The 20,901-nt window shown below is 44.1% G+C and overlaps 1 long non-coding RNA gene across 2 annotated transcripts in view; it reads right to left on the bottom strand.

The window, feature by feature from the left end:
- Positions 1–479: 479 nt before the first annotated feature.
- LOC123834438 (uncharacterized) overlaps positions 480–20,901 on the bottom strand; it is a 56,334-nt gene continuing 35,912 nt past the window's right edge. Inside the window, exons 7-9 of one of the 2 annotated variants that reach the window (XR_006788449.2) lie at positions 2,487–2,576; positions 1,057–1,183; positions 480–837 (exon numbers count right to left, since the gene is read on the bottom strand). This is a non-coding gene — a long non-coding RNA (uncharacterized LOC123834438). Of the gene's footprint in view, positions 838–982; positions 1,184–2,486; positions 2,577–20,901 lie in introns of those variants that run through there. The other variant, XR_006788450.2, reaches the window with a different exon arrangement.

The raw sequence follows: 20,901 nt of genomic DNA, 5'->3' as shown, positions 1-20,901 counted from the left end.
TACATGTAACATACAATATATGAGTTAATCGACTGGACTGTTCGTGTTATTGGTAAAGCTTCTGGTCAACAGTAGGCAATTAGTAGCTAAGTTTTGAGAGAGTCAAAAGTTACATGCGGATTTTCCACTGCAGGGGGTGGGGGTGTCGTCTGTGCCCGATTCCCCTCCCTCCACACACTGTTCAAGGGTCAGCTGTATCTGGAATAACCTCCAGCCAAAGTATTAAGAAACGTTTTAGGACTGAAACACTTTCCGCTCATGGAAAGAACAGAATACAGAGCTTTGTCTACAATACTCATTTCAGCAACCACCAAAGAAATAAGCATGTATCAGCCACAAGACCACTAAGCTGCTTTAACGTGACGATGCTACTGTTCATTCAGACTGCGCTGAATCAGCTCCATTTCAGCGGCGATGCTCCAGAAGCAAGAAATGATAGATCACGGTTGCGGGAGCTCCGCTGCGAAAGCACAGGAGGAATTCTCCTCCGTCCGCACTCGCATGTCATCACTTACTTGCAATTTCGGTAGAGGACTCTCCAAACTGGGAAAGATGAGGAGGCCGCGGGATAGATTCAGATTCAAGAGATTTGAGCCTCACCCTCCGCCCTGAAAAATACTCCATGTCGTCCGTCCGTAAATGGACGCCCTGGCGCAAAGTGCCCGGGTGAACCAAAATTACCTGCCTGTGAAAAATGGCTCCCCGTACATCAGCATCTATCCATTCTGGCCTTCTTTGCCTCTGCCATTTGTCTTGATTTTCATTTAGAGCTGGGCACTCCAGGCACACTCCCTCACAGTCGTGGGTGGGTGTGTACTGTCCTTGTCACCCATGGAGCTACACAGGGGAAAGAAATTACTTATTGATTTTCCTTTCCATGGAATGGTGTCTTTGGAATGGTTTCTTGAACCAGGTCAGTAATGCATGCGGCCCCAGGACTGGGAACATAGACGGAACGCCAGCCGGGGCTCTCCTGCTCACCGCTCAGCCCTTCTGAGCAGAGGTCCCACCCAGGATCACCAGCGTCCAGCTCTGTTGATAAGAGAAAGTATGCACCTCAGAAGTCAGAAGAATGGACCAAAAAGGGTATTCTCCCATCTGAGCAGTGGAAATGGCGTGATGTGAGCTTTGTTCTACTTCTTTATGCTGAAGGAGGTTTGGGATGGCTCATCCAGAATGGAGGCTGCAGCGTGGACAAGCAGGGACGGGGGAAACAGAGGGGTAGAGATGGATCAGGAGCAGACATGCGGAGTGGGCAGGACCTGCGTGCCATAGTAGAAGATAAAGCTGGGTATGGGGGTGGGACCAACAGACAGAGAGTCCTTCATAGCAGGCTGAGGGGTTCATGCTTTATCTGGGGGTGGCAAACTGCCTCATGCACCAAATCTGGCCCACCACCTATTTTTGTAAATCAGCTCTCATGGGATCGCAGTCTCCCACCTAAGACCAAAGTGACCCAGCCAGTGGCCCAGGTAAACCTGTGTCTGTAGGAGTGAAAGCTGCATATCTGGGGGAAACTGAGTCACACAACAGCTCAATCACATCCAGGGAGCCCCAGGGGCACCCTCTGTCTTTGCTCCGCTTGTCCCCATCCCACTGGCACTGTAGGGGATGGCCCTGATTCATCCTTCTCATTGTTGTGACAAACCCTCTTCTTGCTACCAAGACTCTCTTTGATCACCAGCTTCTTACTCAGAACACACTGGAAGTTCAAGATGGTTGGTTGGTGATACTAACTCTTTGAAATGATTATAATAAAATCCAGTTTTAACCTCTTTCTCAAAACCGTATTTTAATTTTGTTCAAATGGTCTGCTCTACATAAGAGATACAGTAATCTCTGAACAAAACAGTTTTTAAAAGTAATCTTTCTGACTGCCCTATGCTTCTATATTAAGCTTTTGCTATAGCTCATTGGAGCAGTAAACAAGCATCAATGCAAATCAGGTTATGCTTGGTTGTAGTTAAAGAAGAGAAATAACCAAGGGACACCAGAAGCTGAAATGAGTCATGAGCTTTTCTAAAAACAAAATAAAGAGGTAAACTCAGAAAACTTATAATTGGGAAATCTCTAAGGACTTTACAGGCAAAGTGTATTACAGATTTATTTTTCCTTCTGGGCTTTGCTACTTGGGAAACCCCAACTTGTTAATGCAGATGAGCAGATGTGTCCTGAGCATCCACGTCGACACCAGCCTTGGCCAGCCTGAGGCCATTAGCGATCTGAAACGCAGGTCTGCTACAAGCACTCATTGGACTTTTATTATGAGATATTCATGGTGAATCACAAAAGAGCATTTTAATCATAATCTCTATAAAACACATTGATAATAAGAAAAATAGCCACCAAACTGCAGCTTAGACCTTTATTTATTTTCCAAAGGCACTCCAAGGTAATTACACATTTGGCAGGTTAATATTAAATTCAAATTTAACAAGTAAGATTAGCTTTTATAACATCATGAACTGACAATTTCTTGTACTCACCATATGATGATTCATACAGTATTGGAGCCAGTGGGTGCATCCCAATACTGCCTCCTAGTGGTACTGTAGCTTAATTACAGGAACAGTGTTCTGAAAAACAGTTCTTTGAAAAATGAAACATCGGGTGATTACAAACACCGTGACATTAAGCCACATAGCCCTGATGTCTGGGGTGACCGAACACCCATCACTACCCTTTGAGAGAGCCTACTGTGAGCTCAGTGCTGAACTAAGAAATAAAATTACCACCTAGAAAATGTGGCTTTATTAATATGCAAATTCAGATTATCAAACCACATTATTAAACTAGAAAAGAAGGATGTGGTACAATCAGGTGCTGTTAATTCAACCTACACAGCTTTTCCTTTACCTAGAATGACAATACCAGACTATTGAGACAGCTTGGCATTAAGTGTGCACCGGAAACCACACCCGCTTGAATTCTCGGAAACTGGTTTAAGAAACTGACTGGCCCATCCCCCCCCCCCAATGACCCCTGAGTTTTTCCACCCTGACAATTGTGGTCATGCAAAACCTCCAGAATGCTTCATGCCAAATGTCCAGCCCAAATCCCTTTTGGGTACTTCAGGATCCGATTCAAATCCCACCTTCAAAATACCTTCCTTCTCTCTCGAAACTAAAGTGAGCTCTTCTTCTAACTATTAGGTTGGCAATAATGAAACAGATAGCCCTATGGTAACCACCTCTACCCCTTTATGCTTATATTACATCATTTACTCCCTTTACTCACCTGTCACAAGCTGTGATTACCTCACCAAGCTCTGTTTTTATTTGTTTACTGTTTGTCCCCATAGAATGGATACCTCCTGAGGCCAGGGACCTAGCTGCTCTGCTCACTACTGAATATCTCGCTCCTTGCAGTGTCTAGCACATGGTAGATGCTGAATAAATATCTGCCGAATGAATAAACATTTAGTGTTGCCGAAGGTATTACAGTCAGTCCTACACTTGCTGGTAAGATGGTACAAATTATTTAGGGGACAATTTAGCAATATGAATCAAACTTTATTATGCAAACAGAGTAGTAAAATGTAAGATATAACCCAAGTGTTTATCAAGAAAATGGAAATAAATGATGTGAATCAAACAATAATATGCTATGCAGCCATCAAAAATGATGATGTTCATCTATATTTACTGACGTGAAAAAAATGTCCGTGACATATAAACTAAAAAAAAAAAACAAAAATAAAAACAAACAAACCAGGGTTCACAACACCATGTGTAATGGTTAATTCTATGTGTCAACTGGGCTACGGGGTGCCCAAATATTTGGTCAAACCTTATTTTTCATGTTTCTGAGTCTGTGAGAGTGTTTTTCGTTGTTTGGTTTTATTTTATTTTAGATGAGAATAACATTTAAATCAACAGACCTAAGAAAATGCTGATCACCCTCCCTAACATGGGTGGGCCTATTCAGTCAGCTAAACCCCTGAATAGCACAAAAAGGCTGAACCACCCCTGGTAAGAGAAAATTCTTCCCACCTGACTGCCTTCAAATGGAGACATTGACTTTTTTTCCTGCCTTCAGACTCAAATTGAAACATCATCTCTCCCCGGTTTTGAGCTCTCCCACTGGCCCTCCTGGTCCTCAGGTCTTCAGACTCACACTGGAACTAAACCATCAGCCCTCCTGAGTCTCCAGCTTGTCAACTCATCCTACAGAGCTCAAGACCCGCCAAACTCCGTAATGCATGAGACAAGTCCTCTGATTCTATGATCTATCAATATTGATGTATCTCTTGCTAACTCTATATACAGACAGAGACAGATATAGATACATCCTATTGGTTCTGTTTCTCCAGCCAACCCTAATACAGCATGGATACTAGAATCTCATGTTGTTAAAATATTACAACTGGGTAGATTTAGTTGTGGTGGGTTGACTGCAGTGTGTCCCAATTGAATGTTCATGCCTCCCTGTTTCCATTCTCTTCCAGAATCCCTCTCATGCTGACTCTAGGTATGCTTAGCCACTTAACTTGACTTTTACCAGTGGGACAATAGCAGATATGATAGAAGCAAAAACTTGAAACATATTCGTATGTTGGCCTTTGCCTTTCTGTTGCTCCTGAAACCTGAGGCTGCTGTGTGAACCAGCCCAGGGTCATCTGCAGGAGTAAGGAGAAGCCACTGAAGAAAGGCCCCAGATGTCCCACCTGTGCTGGTCAAGGCCAAACCACCAGCTGACGGTGAGGTCATGTGAGACTGGACTGCGCCAGAACTCCCCAACTGAACCCAGTACAAATGGCCAACCTGGAGAATCATGAGCTACATAAATGTTGATAACAATAAACAATAAATAAGTAAATGCTTGGTATTCCAAACTACTAAGTTTGAGGATGGTTTCTTATAAAGCAAACAATAACTAATAGATTATAATGGAACAAAAAACCTAGAAGTTTATATTCTAAATTGTCAATGGCGGTAATTTCTGCATAGAGATCATAGATGACTCTCATCTTTACATCCTGTTTATGAGAATGTATTATGTCTATGAGCACAGAAAAAATAAAAACACATTTTTGTTTTAAAAAATTAATTCTTTAAAAGGGATTTCTCTCTTCTGAGATTTCCTGCAGTAATTATTATTTGCACAACTAATACTCTGATTAGTTATAAAGTGTTTTGATATCTTGAACTGATCTTCAAGGCTCTCCCTGTTATTTGACTATGGGAGTAGAACATGCTGTTGTATGGATTAGTGGGTGTGCATGTATCTTCCATAGGTATTAAACATAAAACCAGCCTATAGCATGGAATCATAGGTGGATTCTTTACTTTGATTTGAAATCACTATTTTATATATATTTTTTAAGATTTTATTTATTCATTTGACAGAAAGAGACATAGCGAGAGAGGGAACACAAGCAGGGGGAGTGGGAGAGGGAGAAGCAGGCTTCCCGCGGAGCAGGGAGCCCGATGTGGGGCTCGATCCCAGGACGCTGGGATCATGACCTGAGCCGAAGGCAGACGCTTAATGACTAAGCCACCCAGGTACCCCATGAAATCACTATTTTATATGAACAAGTAAGGCAGAGTCTGGAATGGAATAGCTTCAAGAAAAAGAGAGTCCCTAGCAACGTCTATGTTTGAAATTAATGAGTTGCCTGAAAAGCCAGTACTCGTGAGTCTGGAACCGATGCATCTCCCCATGCCCAGAAGCTAACAGCTTCCTTTGGTTACACCATGACTCCACGCTTCAACTGCCAATTTCAAGTTTAACTCGGATTGATTTAAACAACATATATACATACAAACCAGTAAATTCAACAAATCATGAAAATTTGGAACACAAATTTGAAGTTCAGTTACAGAGGTAACCTGGAAAGCGGATAGTTTTTAAAGACGATACAAGAAATAACATGGGGGGAAAAATGGGTACACCAAAAGAGTCCAAATGTAAAACAGATCATTCTCAACTTTCATTTTTAGACAATGTAACAAAGAGACCAAAAGTTATCCACCTTCAACCAAGTTAATAAAGAAATATATAGGGGCGCCTGGGTGGCTCAGTCGTTAAGCGTCTGCCTTCGGCTCAGGTCATGATCCCAGTATCCTGGGATTGAACCCCGCATCGGGCTCCCTGCTCAGCGGGAAGCCTGCTTCTCCCCCTCCCACTCCCCCACTTGTGTTCCCTATCTCGCTGTGTCTCTCTCTGTCAAATAAATAAATAAAATCTTAAAAAAAGAGGAAATATATAGAAAGCGGGCATCATGCAGCTTCCTTTGATTTTCCCAAAAGACTCCCTGTACACTTTTAAGAGCGAGATGATACAGAACAAAATAGATGATACAAGCGAGGCAAGAGGTAGATTAGAAACTGAAGCAAGACCACCACTGCCTTCAGCTGCAAGAAGGTCGCTGGGCTACCTTGGGGAGTGCCCTTACCTACCGTAAAGCTAAGTGGCTACAACAAGGATCGGAGCCCCGGGTTCTAAAATCTGCTAGCAGCACTCAAATGGTAGTGGGAAGAATGAGGAGCTGTGTGACCAGGTTTCAAAGAATTTGAATCATTTAGGTAACTGGGCCAGCAGATGGCAAATGTGGTTCATTTTGCGAGACTGAAATAATTAGTCTGGGAGAGAGAAGCTAATCTAGTAATAATGATCTTCTGCTTATGTAGCATTATTTTTTACAAAGCACCTTTCACCACAAGGCTCCCACAGCACCTCTGTGAGGATCGTGCGTGGTCTGCTAAGATGCTAGCAGAGGTGGAAGAGGCATTGAGGAGAAGTGTAATCCGCACAACTGGGGCCCCAGATGAGGGAGGAGGGGGCGAGCAAGGGAGAAGCCGGAAAACCCCAAAGTGATTGATTCACCAAATAAAGATATCTTTTGGACACTCATCTGAGAGAATTCAACCAGCAGAATATTTGCTGGATTCTGAATGTTGACTCATGAAATATTAGGGTACTATTTCCTTGGGGTAAGATTTAAAGTATGTATATACCAGATATCAAGGTTTTTCTCTAGATGAAGGTTTAAAGAGATTAGCTTTATCTTATTAAAATGATGAACACACACACACACACACATACACACACACCCCTCAATTGGCCAAATGAAACTCTTCAATTTTGAGAGTAATTCCCAAGATTGAATAGGTGATTCGGTGAAAAGTAGTCCCAGGGAGAATAGAGAGAGCATTGTTCTTTAAATCCCTCCTTCGGGAGAATACTTCCCTCCTTTCTTCCCTACCCCCTCGCCACCGTAGCCCCCTTCCCCACCCCTGCTCCCACCCTCCCAGCTCTTGGTCAACAGAGGGTGTTAGATGTAATTGGGGGCAGCACAGCTAGACTTTCGTGCATTAAGAACCAGTTCTCTAGTCCTGCTCATGACCCCTTCACCGGCCACCTCATGTAAGCAAACAGGAGCCTCCGGAACGTCTTGAGAGCCTGGATTTTCCATCCACCTAAAACACATTGACATCACCTACCACAGATCAAGTATGGCTTAGCGTGAGTCGGGAGCAAACAGCCTGCTTACATGACATGTCAAGAGATCAGAAGCGCAGAGAACAGGGACCGTGGAACTTGCCTTGCGTGGCTTTCGAGGCACTTGAGTTACAAATTCCAAAAGCTCAGCAGTTAAAAACGCAGCGTCTCTTGCTTATATAACCAGGGCAATTATTTACACTAATCATCTCTCCCGGGGGGTAGATGGGAGAGCATCCAACTGAGTCTACAATCATATTGCTATTAGAATGAGGGGCTATCTGGATCTCCAAAACCATGGGGGGAGTACTAGGCTTGGGGGGGCTGTGATTCTTGTTTCCATCTACCTGGGGGCCATCCTATTGCTAGAAGGTCAGATCCAAGTCAGACCTCAGCCCACCTCACAGTGAAGTCACCCTGAAAAGAAAAGATTGTGAACTGTTAGTATTAGACTTTGAGCAACCTGGGTCTGTGTCATGCAGATTCCAAGCCCTCATACTATTTACTTCCCCCCAGCCCCTTCTCAACCACATCAGCCATCATTGCATACAATTCCAGACATCATATTTCAAGGGGGACATTGACAAATGGGGGTTCAGTCAGTGGGGTGACATGTTTGGTGAGAGCCCCCTAGAACCAGGTGACTTAAAGAGAAATTCGCAGAATTGGGGATATTTGTTTTTTAAATTGGGGAACTTAAAGTGTTTTAAGGTGTGATCATACATAAGAGAGATTCAACTTAATCTATTTGTATAACTTGGAGCAGTGCTGCCCAGAAAAAAAACATAATGTAAAGCACATGTAAAATTTTAAGTTTTCTAGTACCCATACTTTTTAAAAGTAAAAAACAAAAACAAAAACAAAACACGGTGAAATTAACTTTCTTATTGAGAACATTATGTTAGTTTCAGGTTAACAACATAATGATTTGGTATTCGGATATATTGTGACATGACCACCACTGTAAGTCTAGTTAACATCCATCACCATGCATGGTTACAATTGTTTTTCTTGTGATGAGAACTTGTAAGATCTACTCCCTTAGCAACTTCCAAATATGCAACATGGTATTATTAACTAGTCACCATACTGCACATTACATCTCATGACTTACTCATTTTATAACTAGAAGGTTGTATTGACATTGATTTTAATAATGTACTTCATTAACCCAATATATCCAAAATATCATTACAGCCATGTAATCAATATTTCTTAAAAATTGAGTATTAAGAAATTCAATACTTTTTTCTTATTGTGTCTTTGAAATCCAACGTGTATTTGACACAATTCACACCAGCCACATGTGGCCAGTGGCTGCCTTATCGATCAGAGCAGATCTAGAACCTAAACTGGGCCATCATGTCCTAGACATGTCTGTCTTCAGGGGCGCCTGGGTGGCTCAGTCAGTTAAGCATCTAACTTTGGGTCCCCTCATGATCTCAGGGTCCTGGGATCGAGCCTCATGTCAGATTCCTTGCTCAGTGAGGAGTCTGCTTGTCCCTCTGCCCCTACCCCCTGACTTGTACTCTCACTCTCGCTCTCAAATAAATAAATAAAATCTTTAAAAAAGAAAAAAAAAAAAAGGTCCGTCTTCAAAGTCCAGTGTGACCTGAGGCTCTTCCTTCCCTAAATGATTACGAGTCATAAATGTTTGTGGCTGATGGTAATTTCTCAATTGGCAAAAAATTTCTTCACAGCTCTTGTCTCTTTCCAACAAATGCTAACAAAGAGTCACCTGCTCCCAGATCCCTCTCTCCCTGCCATAAGCCACATTTTCTTTCTTGTGGCAAACAGCCTGCATCTCCTCCTCTGCCCTGCCATCTTCCATGTCCCTCTCACATTCTGAATAGGCACACCCCCCCCAGGCACATCTCACACCGAGCTCACACTACTGAACACCTGTAAACTGAATCACAACAGCACATTGGTGCAAAGCACAAGCAGCTTTATAACACCGCTCAATAGCTGCAAGCAAAGCAGTCCAAGCAGGAAGTTCTCATTGCCACAGTGCTTCAGTAACACATTCGTGCCCTTTGAGTTTCTCACCTGTCTTGCAGTTTTTGTTGTTGTTGTTTTAACAAACACGGCTACAAAAACTATTGCGAAAAGTACACCCTCCAAGACCTGCCTATCTTTGTTTAATTACAGGGGCCTACGAAGTTTTCTGAGCATAAATTTTATGCCAGAAAAACCCTAGAGGATGTTATCCAAGGTGTACTCCACCAGAAAAAATCCAAACCTGGCAAAAATCAGCATCTATGTCTGTTACAGGTATCTTGGAGTATCTTGGGAATTGCAGACATTTGGATTGTAGATCCTTCACATATTCTTTTACAGATGGCCATTTTATAATGCTTTATGCTGTAACAAGAAGCTAATAAATGGGAGCACTTATCTCTTCCCTTCTCAACTGACACCAGAAAAAAGTAGCCTCTGGTTCTCCCCCAAAGCATCCTCCCTGTTCTTGGCATGAGATGATGCCAGCAAGTAAAAGTTGCTAAGTGTTGCTTTTAGAAAGAAAATGAGATGCATGCGTTAGGTCTCAGCGTGTCTTAAGGAAAGTGCCAAGCTCAGTATTTTTTAAATATTTTCACCATAGGGACGGGAGGGGAAAAAAGTGTCAGAATAATCTATGAATCCAAATGCTTTTTAATTGTGATTTGACTGTAGTTCTCATCTGCTGGTTTCATTAACTCCTGCACATGAAGAAAGAATGCACACGTTAGCAGGTATGACCCCTACCAGTAGTCTCCACAGGCATCATAGTGAGGACTGAGGAGTGCAGATTCTTTTAAGACATTATTTAAGGTTCTCCTCAACTGTCCACACCGCATATTGATTTTCTATCACAGCTCTGTGTCTGGAGGGCTGGTACTACCATTGATCCACAGAGATCATTTTTAGTGCATCAAAGAGGTACAGAAGGTAAGCCTCCGAGGGAAAGACGGGAACCATGCTTTTAGGGCGGGACGTGGCTCAGCGGTGTAAAAGTCACATCAAATATTAAGCTGAACTTGAGATTTTTTTTTTAATGATCTGAAATCTGTTGACATATGAGACTCAATGGGACACAAAAAAAGGAAAGGATTATTACCTCTTCTAATGGAAAAACTCCCCCTGATGGAATGGAAGCAAGCTACAGGAGCTGATAAATTGAATTCTGCATTTATCTTTTCTCGGGGAGGACTTGGGAGGTTGTAAATCAGCAGTGTCTAGGCTGTGAAGTTCATCAGTCAAGATACTATGTTAATAAGTCAAGGTCATGAGTCAGTCCAAGGACAAGCTGGTTAGCTCTGCTCCATCCTCAAGAGTTGTCCTGGGAACTCTAATGATGGAGTTGTGCTGTTCTCAGGACAAAGGAGTAGCTGATTTCATGAAGTTTATTAGAGCAAAGGGCAAAACTGCTCTAGAGACAGAGCAGCCCACCTCCCAGGCTGGAATGCTAAAACTCACAGAAATCCTACGCACTCCAAAAAGTTAGACTCGGGCTCACTCTATTAGTCAGATCAGGCTACCATAACACAAAACCACACTTCCCTAAACAGTCTTCGCTTTAAAAAAAAAGAGAGACTATCTTTTCTTTTTTGAGTGAGACAGTTTAGATACCCTTTGCCCAAACGGTTTTTTTTGGATACTAATAGAGTTAAACATGTACATGAGTAATGAAAAGATAATTCACTTACACCTAAGTGGATAACTAACTCAACTCATGAGGCTATGAAGACAAAACACAAGGTCAAAGGAAAACCATTATAAATCTGAAGATCTGGGTTTCTAATATGATGACTTGCATAGTTCCTGGTACTAAATAGACCCTCCATGTTGAATGAATGAACGAATGAATATTTTTCAATAATGGAAGGAGACTAATACAAATTAAAATCAAAGCCAGAAATGGCCTCATTCGTCAATGCTTATTCAAGATGAAAGTTGAACTAAAATGACTTTTCTTTTTAAAATCAGTATTTTAAAATATAAAATTGTAGCATTTCCAACACAGATAATTACATTTCTTATCAAATGCACTGGTCCTTATAAAATAATTCAGTATAACATATATCCAGTTTAATTAAAATTTACAAGTGGTTATGGACCAAACCAAGTGTATCTTAATTAAATCTGAACATGGCTCACAGATGTTAAGGTTGACCCCAATTTTAATAAAAGAGAAGGAAATACAATCATTAGAGGCTTGGCTGAAGAATTTTGGTCAGGTGGAAAGCAAGATGAGTGGGAGGCCAAGACAGTCCCTTCTACTTCAGGCTGGAAAGTAAGTAACCCACTGGCTGGAACATACAGAAAGATAGGCCAGCCCCCGAAATGGAAGTAGGGAGCTAAAGGATGCACACCCAAGTCATCATCAAGGAACCAACTTACACATGATCAGGGAGGAGGGGGCCCTACTCTAACATCTTAGAAGAACCCAGTCATTTCTGCCCAGTCAGTTCAAACTCATCAGAAATGGAGACAGGGCTGTCTTAACGAGGCCAATGCTGGAGGCTGAGGGTCCACATGAATAAGGTTACCAGATAAAATTTAGAGTGCCCAGTCTGCTTAGAATTTCAGATGAACAACAACTAATTCTTTGCATGCTTATGGTATGTCCCATGCAATAGACCTCCTGCACTTTCTTCCCCTACACTTGACAACCCTCTGCATGAACCGTCTCAGGGCTTTAACAAAAGGCTTGTCAAGGAGTTTGCTGTAATTCCAAAGTAAACCATGATATTTGTTGCCAGCCCTTGACGGGGGTGGGGAAAGACAACCCGTGTTTTAACATTCTTGTCTTTCCAATCCACCTGGTCAGGAGTCCTTCTTTTCAATGTCTCTTCCTCAAAGCAGACCAGACCGGGAGGAGCATGACAGTCAGAGGGAACGACTCCGGTCAGAAAATCAATCTAGAAGCGTTTATTTCAGGTCTCTGTTGTAAACAAACCTGTGCCATGGCTCACATCTGAAACAAAGCCAGACAGCACCTGTGCACTCCAGAAGAGACCCTGGGCGGATGGGGAAACTGAGGCCCTCCATGGAGAAGCAGGTGCTCTTCCCAAGGTTTGGGTGGCTCTTACTAGCAGAGCTAAGAGTAGCGTTTGACTACAATAAATGACTCTTCCACAAGCTTTTCAATACATAATAAAGCTTGTAAGTGCTACTGCCACTCTGAAACAAATTAATCCCTTCCCATGTAGATGCTCAGGAAAGATTTACATGGGTTAAAACATATTTATTTATGCACTGGTTCATTCAACAATATATACACCCTATTAACCCCGTGGCCAGCGCTGCTGTAGACGCTGAGCTCACAGATGCGATGCCTGCCTGTGAACAGACTGACCTGATGCTCCCCACACCCTTTCCTGCCTCTGCTGGGCACAACCAGGCTACACCTCCCAGCCTGCCTTGCAGCTATGGGGCCGTGTGACTGAGCACTAACCAGGGCTGATGCCGGGTGTTCCCAGCCCAGGTCCGCTGAAAACCTTCCGTGTCAAATCCTCCGTCTCTTCCCGTCCCCTGTCTGCCAAATGGAGGCAGAGGATCCCACAGCAGAGTCCCGGCAGAGGAAGAAGGAGCCACAGGAGGTACCTGGAAGGCTTGCTTGTGCATCAAACACTCACATGTGACTGCCATTTGAAAAAAGTAAATAATCCCCTATTGTGTGAAATTGCAGAGGTGTAGAAGTTATTTGTTACAACAGTCGGACCACCTTGATGCACTTGCCTTGGTGGGATTTACAAGGGAAATCAGGTAAAAGATCAATGCACAAAGATGGATACGATTACAAATTAATTACAACCTGTGAGTGTTCTACGGGAACAACCAGAGTGCAGCGATAAAGAATAGCTGAGTTGGAGGGGCTGCTTTGGACTTGGCCAGTAATGAGCCAATTATAATAGGGATGGCAAGGGAAGCATCGGATGCTTATGGAGCATTTCTTCTATGGCAGGCCCTGGGATGAGCACTTGATCCACTTAAACTCATTTGCTCTCACAACAAGCCTACAAGGTAGGGATTATCAGTATCTTCATTTTACAGACAAAGAAAAGGATGCTTGGGGCCAGCATATATTCTGATTGGTTGAAGCCTATGCTACCCCAGTTAAGTCTTGTTAATGCTGGCCCTAGGTTAGGGGATGACTGGTAGGTGAAATTTCAGGCAGAGGAGGGGTTCTCAGTCAGGGGTGATTCTGCAAATTAAGAGACCTTTGACAACATCTGGAGACATTTTTAGTGGTCACAACTTGGCATGGGGAGATGCTACTGACGTCTACTTGGTAGAAGCCAGGGACACTCCCAAACACTCTATAATGCATATGTAAGACCCACAACAAAGAATGATGCAGTCCCAAATGTCAAGAGTGCTGAGGTTGAGAAGTCCTGGGAGAAAAGAATGTGTGCAATGCTCCTAGGGCGGGAGAGTCCCAGCATGGCTGGCGTTGAGTGTGCATTAGACAGTAGAACGAGTCAGCTAGGGAGGCAGGGGTGCACAAGAGGACCCTTGGAAGTGATGGTGGGAGCTGGGATTTTACTTTAAATGTAAAGGGGAGTGAAATGGGCACTGACAACTGCTACAGAAAATAGAACAGAAAAGGGGTCAGAGTCATAAGGCTGCTACGGTGGCACGGTGAGATTCAAGAAGGTTGGAACAAGGAGTGATGGCAGAGGTAGAGAAAAGCCAATGCATTTGAACTGTACCTTGGTGTGGGATATGGCAAGATGGATGGATGGCTTGCACGGGCAGGGAGAGGGGGAAGCAGCTCAGTAGGTGGCTGGCTGGTGGGGGGTGCCATATACTGGTTATGGGAAGGAAGGAAGACAGAAGGAGGAGGACATGGCCACTCCGAGATGCCTGTAAGACCAGATGTATCCAGCCGATGGTTGGAGGTGGGGGTCTCAGGTTCATAGCACACATCTGGGCTGGGGATTTACATGCAGGAGTCATGAGAACAAAATTCAACTGCTCAGGGGCAGAGAGAGAGGAGGGAGGAAAAGTGAGTCCAGGGGCCCTCAGATAGTTGCAGTTGGGGAGAAGCAGTGGAACGAGCAATGGGAAAGAGGAAGAAGAGTCAGGTCAGAAGAAATCCTGGAGCATGAGGTTCTGGAAGAGGGTGTGTCTTCCAGAAGAAGACTCATCCTCTGTCCTGATTGGAATGTGGAGACCACTGGTGGCCTCGAAGAGAACCAGTCAAAATAAAAGAGTGGGTAAAAACCAGATCCCAAGGGTCTGAGATGGGAAACAAATAGAGTAGGTGTGTACAATCCTTAGGAGATTGAGGATTTTTGCTGTGAAATGGAGCAGAACGACAGGGCACTAACTGGAGCAGGAGAGGGACAAAGAAGACTTAAGCGGATCAGAAAAACCACAGCCTATTTGTAGGCTATGAAACATGATCCAGCAGAGAGAAACAGATGACGTCAGAAGTAGGGAAAGGAACATGCAGGAGTTAAATCCTTGACAGAACAGTAGGAATGGTGGCCTCGAGACCAGAGAGGCCTGGGGACGGAGAAAGGAGAAGTACTTCCAGGGCTTGTAGGTCTCTAGATGTGACAGTGTTAAATTAAATGCTTCCATCTCATTCCTTCTATTTTCATAGCTAACTGACACCTAGCTGATTACCTGGTTGTGGAAGGGATGGGAAGGAAGAGGGGCTTGGAGATTGGAGGAGAAAAATTCAGGCATGAAATAGTTATCGCAGAGAATGGAGAGCAAATATCCCAGGGGGAAAATACAGGTTTGGGGGGAAGACTTGGGAACTCACCGGAAGTTTGAAACCATGAATTTGAAGTGAATTGAATCAGCCAAGTTGCCTGAAATTCTACAGAACACCTAAGAGCTCAGATGCAGATATAGATAGAGCAAGGGTGGCATGTTTCCAAGACTGGAGTGTGATCAATATGGTGGCCTCTCTAGTGAACACCCAGATCCCTGGCCTCGGGACGCAGTCCCTCGCTCCCTGGACCACAGACCTCTCTTTCTGCTCCTGTCCTCTCCAGTCCCCTAGGAACCACCTGCACGAAGCATGGAATCTTTATCCAATAGGGTGACAGGCTAGTGTGGCTCTTTCTCCATTTCCCCCAGATCAATTTTTTATAGCATAAACATTGTAAATCTATACACAGGGACTCACTTAGCTTTTGATACAGCCAAAGAGACATCACTAAATCTCAAACACCTTTCTCTCTTTCAAAAGGCCCAATTCTTGCAAATCAATAGGCTTAAATCAAAAGACTATTGTCTCTTCATAAATTCTAAAAGCCATCTAAGAAACTCGCATGGTAGGGTACGCGTAGGGTTCACTGCCCATGGCTTTCATGAAAGAAGAATGTAGAAGTCCCCACTCTGTGGAAGCCTGAGAGCAAGGAAAAGTAGGTGGGGAAAGCACCAAAATGTATGCTCCTGGACATATACTACACTGGTTAATAAATCAAAATGCTTTCCCATACAGCAGTTGAATAACTACTGTAAAGATATTTTATATGGGGGCGCCTGGGTGGCTCAGTCGGTTAAGCATCTGCCTTCGGCTCAGGTCATGATCCCAGTGTCCTGGGATGGAGCCCCGTGTCAGGCTCCCAGCTCAGCAGGAGAGTCTGCTTCTCCCTCTGCCTCTCCCCCCTGCCCTGCTCGTGTGCTTTCTCCCTCACTCACTCTCTCTCTCAAATAAATTAATTAAATAAGTAAGTAAATAAATAAATAAAATAAGTAAATAAGTAAATAAAATATCTCATATGCTTATAGAATGGTTGGTCCCAGTTTCATATATATGAGCATGTGTGTAAAACAAGGAGGCGCTGCCTTTGGAGCATAGACGACCAGGCAGCAGGATTCTGATTAATTTATGGATTTCTGATTTATTCAAATATTTATTCAAACATTCAAACATCTGTCCTCGACATGCATCGTGATCACTGTGAGCAAGAAATAATAGATACACTTTTTTAAAAGAACAAACAATTGAAGTAAAATAAAATTATTAACCCAAGGCTTTTGCACGTGTTGGCATTTTGAATTACACTCCTGTCACAGCCAAGAAGACCCATGCCCAGGGGCCTGCCTGCAAGCGTAGGGGGTCAGGGACAAGCCAGATCTTCGCCCTCCTTCATATTGTCTCCAGGGGCAGGGCACGTGGCAGAAAGCACCTAGCATCTCTAGATCGCTCTGGCACTTTCCAGTCCAAGAGCTGATTCATGAGGATATCGCCAGCCCGGGGTTTCTGCACCCTCTTCCTCTCCATGCTCCACGTCCAGAGAATGGGAGGTTTCCAGAAGCAAGTCACTTTGAAAATCCTACTGCATCATCAGAGGCCTTGGTCAAGTCTCAGAGCTGGATCCATTCTGAACCACCCCCCGCAAGTCTGAGAACTGCCTGCTGCGGCAGCAGAAGAGGGGCCCCCCCAGATGTCCACGTACCAGTCCCCAGACTGTGGGAATATGTTACCGTATAGGTCAAAAGAACACTGCAGATGTGATGGCGGATCGTGAGATGGAGAGATGACCCTGGGCTCCCCAGGTGGGCCCAGCCACGTAAACAGACTGCACGCAGCCAAGGAATGAGCAGTCTCCGATGCTGGAGGGGCCAAGGAACAGATTCTCCCCTGGAGCCTCCAGGAGGAACCAGCCCCTGTCGACACCTTGACTGTAGCCGGGTGAGACGCATTTCAGATTTCTGCAATCCTTGGAACTCTAACAGAATGCATGTGTGCTGTTTTAAATCACTAAGTTTGCGGTCATTTGCTACAGCAGCCAATGGGGAGAAATACGCCTGACTTAAAGCCGGAGGGAGGCCCCACCTCCCCGCACCCCCTGGCCTGATGGGACAATGGCTAGAGGCTTCCACAAGCTCTTGCCTGTTAGAGCGCGGCAGGGGTCACGGCCCAGGGGTCACGGCCCTGCTCACTCATGCTGCTCGGTCAGCACCTGTGTCTGCCGGGTCTGCCTCAGCAGAGGGGACCGAGCACGGAGCACAGACCCGGTCTTCCCTTTGATTCTCCTTGCTTCTGGGGCAGGAATTCCCATGCTGCCCTCCTACCCTCGTTATGAAGAAGTCAAGTCCCTTGTGCTGGTGACGAGAATCAGCACTTTGTGGCTACCGTCTCCTCAATCGGAGGCAGCGACTGACATTCCAAAGGCAGCTGCACGCAAAGGGGAGCCCGGTGACCTTGGGCTTGGGTGTCACAGGCTGCAGTTGAAAACCAATCAAACGACAAAAGCGCAGGCTATTTATCCTGAACTTGCTAGAGCCAGGGAGTTGGCCACCATCACTCGAGTTTTGGCAGAGACTCAAAGGCAGGCAGAGGAGCAGGAAAGCCTCCTAGTGGGAAGCAGGGGAGGCTTCGGTGTGCCCTGACTGGGGGCAGTTGGTATGGGGGAGCTGGAGGTAGGCCGGGTAGAAGCGGGCATCCTATGTGATCGGTCAAAGGTACCCATGTGGCTTCTCTGGCTAGTGCTAAGCCAGAGTGAGAACAAAAAATAGGGAAGCTGCCAGTATTTATCAAGTCCTGGCCATTTGGGGCTGACTGTTATAGGATTGTTGCTTAGCTACCTGGATGACTCCTAGAGATGGTGGTCTGACTTACATCAGGCTGGCTTCCTGGGCTGGTTGTGGAGATAATGGGTTGGTTTCCTGGGTGGGAGGCTACAGGTTGTGGGTCAGAGTTCTATTTTTATATATATGGTCTGGCCATTGTCCACTTGTGTATTCAGTCCCCTCGGCAAGTCAACCAAGCAGTCACTATGGACTCTATCCACATCCACCTCCAGTGGACAGGAGAGTACAATGGGTTGAATGATGGCCCCCAAAAATGTATGTCCACATTCTAATCCTCATTACCTGTGATGCGACCTCATTTGGAAAGGGGATCTTTGCAGGTGCAATTAAGTTAAGGATCCGGAGAGATCATCCTCAATTACCCAGATGGGGTCTTCATTCAACAACAGTGTCCCTAAAGGAAGACAGAAGAGGAGAAGACCAGGAGAGGAGGAAGAGGCCATGTGAAGACAGATGCAGAGACTAGGAGGGACAAGGCCACAAGCCAAGGAACTTCTGCAGGCACCAAAACCTGGAAAAGGTGAGGAAGAATCTTTCACTAGAGCCATCAGAGGGCATGATCCTACTGACCCCTTGAATTTGCACTTCTGGTCTCCAGAACTGTGAAAGAATACATTTATGTTGTTTTCAGCTACAAAGTCCATGCTAGTTTTATAGCAGCCCTACACAGAGGTTCCAGCAGACATGGGTATTATCAGCCCCTTCCTCCAGACCTGCTTTGCCGAAGGAGGAGACATAAGGAAAAGGATCGTTCCTCTACTGGGTGCAAATAACCCAAATAGGCAGAAGAAAACTGAAAAATTCAAAATTTGGGAATTCCAAAGTAACTTTATATTTCACAATATGAAGATAAATCTCCAGATTTATTTTGACTTCTTTCCAGATGTTTGGCTTGTTATAAATAGAGACTTTCTTTGGTATGTAGTCAACAGTCCCTTGAGGGTTTATCCGTGGTGATTTCCTTAAACATGCATAGCAAGTAACACTATTATATGTAAGTGATTAATAATAAATAGAGTAGAAGAGCTTGTCCACAGCACCAGGGTAATATGTATGACAGGGCCATAACAGGCCAAGACCTGCCAACTGGGGAACTGTAACTCCTATTAGCACATTTAAGATATGGCAAATTACCATGTTCATACATTCTCCCACCCTCTGGAGTTTCTCTCTCCCCACTTCCTTATCTTGTCCTCTTTTACTTTGTATTCTGGTCACTGTGGAGTTAGCCTTAGTATTTGCGAAGTAAAGAAGGGTGTCTCTATTGTATTTATTTCCAAATTAAAACTCCCAACTGTTCAAATTCTGGATTGATTACCACTTTTCCCAATGCAATAGCCTTGTCATATTAATCTGTTGTCCCTGATTAACTCTAGTGGTGTCTTTACTGTCAAATAATAGAGTCTAGAGATGTGATTAACATGCATAACAGATGCTCTTGGGAATTCACAGGAGACCTCTCTCAACTCAGTATTCACCGTGTGCCCACGGAACATGGCACAGCGTCCCAGAACATACCCCCAGTTGTTGGTGGGCAAATTCACGTCTGCACAGAAGCAAACATTGTAGAGAATCCATTGGTATATTTAAGTGCGGGTGACTCATGGGTTCAACTCTTGCAAGCTGTTGGCTTCCACTGACTACGAGGTACTCTCAGGCAGACCTCCCCACTGGCTGTTGATAAATCAGACCCCTCTAGCAGTATATTAGCATCTTCCTTTTCTCCTCTTTGCAGATGGAGAACAGAAGGAAGAAGGAAGGATTGATCCAAACATAAAGGGGTGTTCCCTTTCAGGAGACCTACTTTCATAAATGAAAGCGAAGGACCCAATCGCCAACAAATGGACATGGAAAGTCTCCATACCCCAAAATCAAATGTCAGATGTGTGTCACAAACCTTTAAATGTGCATTTCCTAGAACTGCACTTCTAGAGATCGATCCTAAGGAAATATCAGAAAAGTGCAGAAGGACATATGTCAAGGATATTAATTGCAGTGGTGTTTACTCTAGCAAAAAGAAAAAAAAAAAAAAACTGAAAGCAACCTAAATGTCCAGCCATAGGAGATCAGTAAATAAATTATGATATAGCTTTAAAATGGAAAACCATGGGAGTCATTAAAAATGAGGCTAAAGGAATATACCCAGGGACATGGAAAATGTTTGTTATATATTTTAAGTGGAAGATTGTTTTAGTTTCCTATTCCTGTAACAAATGATTGCAATCTTAGCGGATTTAAAACAACAAAGATGGATGCATGATTTTGCAATTCTGGAGGTCAGAAGTTACAGTAGGTCTCCTGGGCTAAAATCAAGATGTCACAGAGCTGTGTTCTTTCTGGAGGCTCTAGAAAAGATTTTTTTTTTTTTTTACCTTGTTCAACTTTTAGACGCCACCTGTATTCCTTGGCTCATGGTCCCTCCCTCCATCTTCCAAGCCAGGCATGTAGCGTCTTCAAATCTCTCTCTGACTCTGACCTTCCTGCCTCCCTCTTATGAGGACCCGTGTGATTACACTGGAGCCACCCGGGTGATCCAGGACAATCTCCCATCTCAAAATCCTTACCTAAATTACACCTGCAAAGTTCCTTTGGTTGTCTAGGGTAACATATTCACCAATTCCAAGGACTCGGACGTGGACGTCTTAGGCAGACCATAACTCTGCCTGCCATAAAAGATCATACTGCAAAGTAGTAACGTACATTGCTAAATGTAATTCCATCTCTCTGGTTTTTGACACAAATTATATAAATGTTATGCACTGAGAGACTTTAACAAGAGAATGAAAGGAGATGCAGGGCTGACATATTTTCACACGTGCACACACAAACACATGAGCACACCACTTGGTTGTTAGAATGTGCATTCCCTACAGCCCACCCACACCTCCAAAAACCCCTTCTGATCTGACTTTC

This window comes from Mirounga angustirostris, unplaced genomic scaffold (assembly GCF_029215605.1).
Source record: "Mirounga angustirostris isolate CCGP_5_RB_7025 unplaced genomic scaffold, mMirAng1.0.hap1 SCAF_7, whole genome shotgun sequence".
In the NCBI taxonomy this organism is placed as follows: domain Eukaryota; kingdom Metazoa; phylum Chordata; class Mammalia; order Carnivora; family Phocidae; genus Mirounga; species Mirounga angustirostris.
This window is presented reverse-complemented; position numbering and strand designations above follow the sequence as displayed.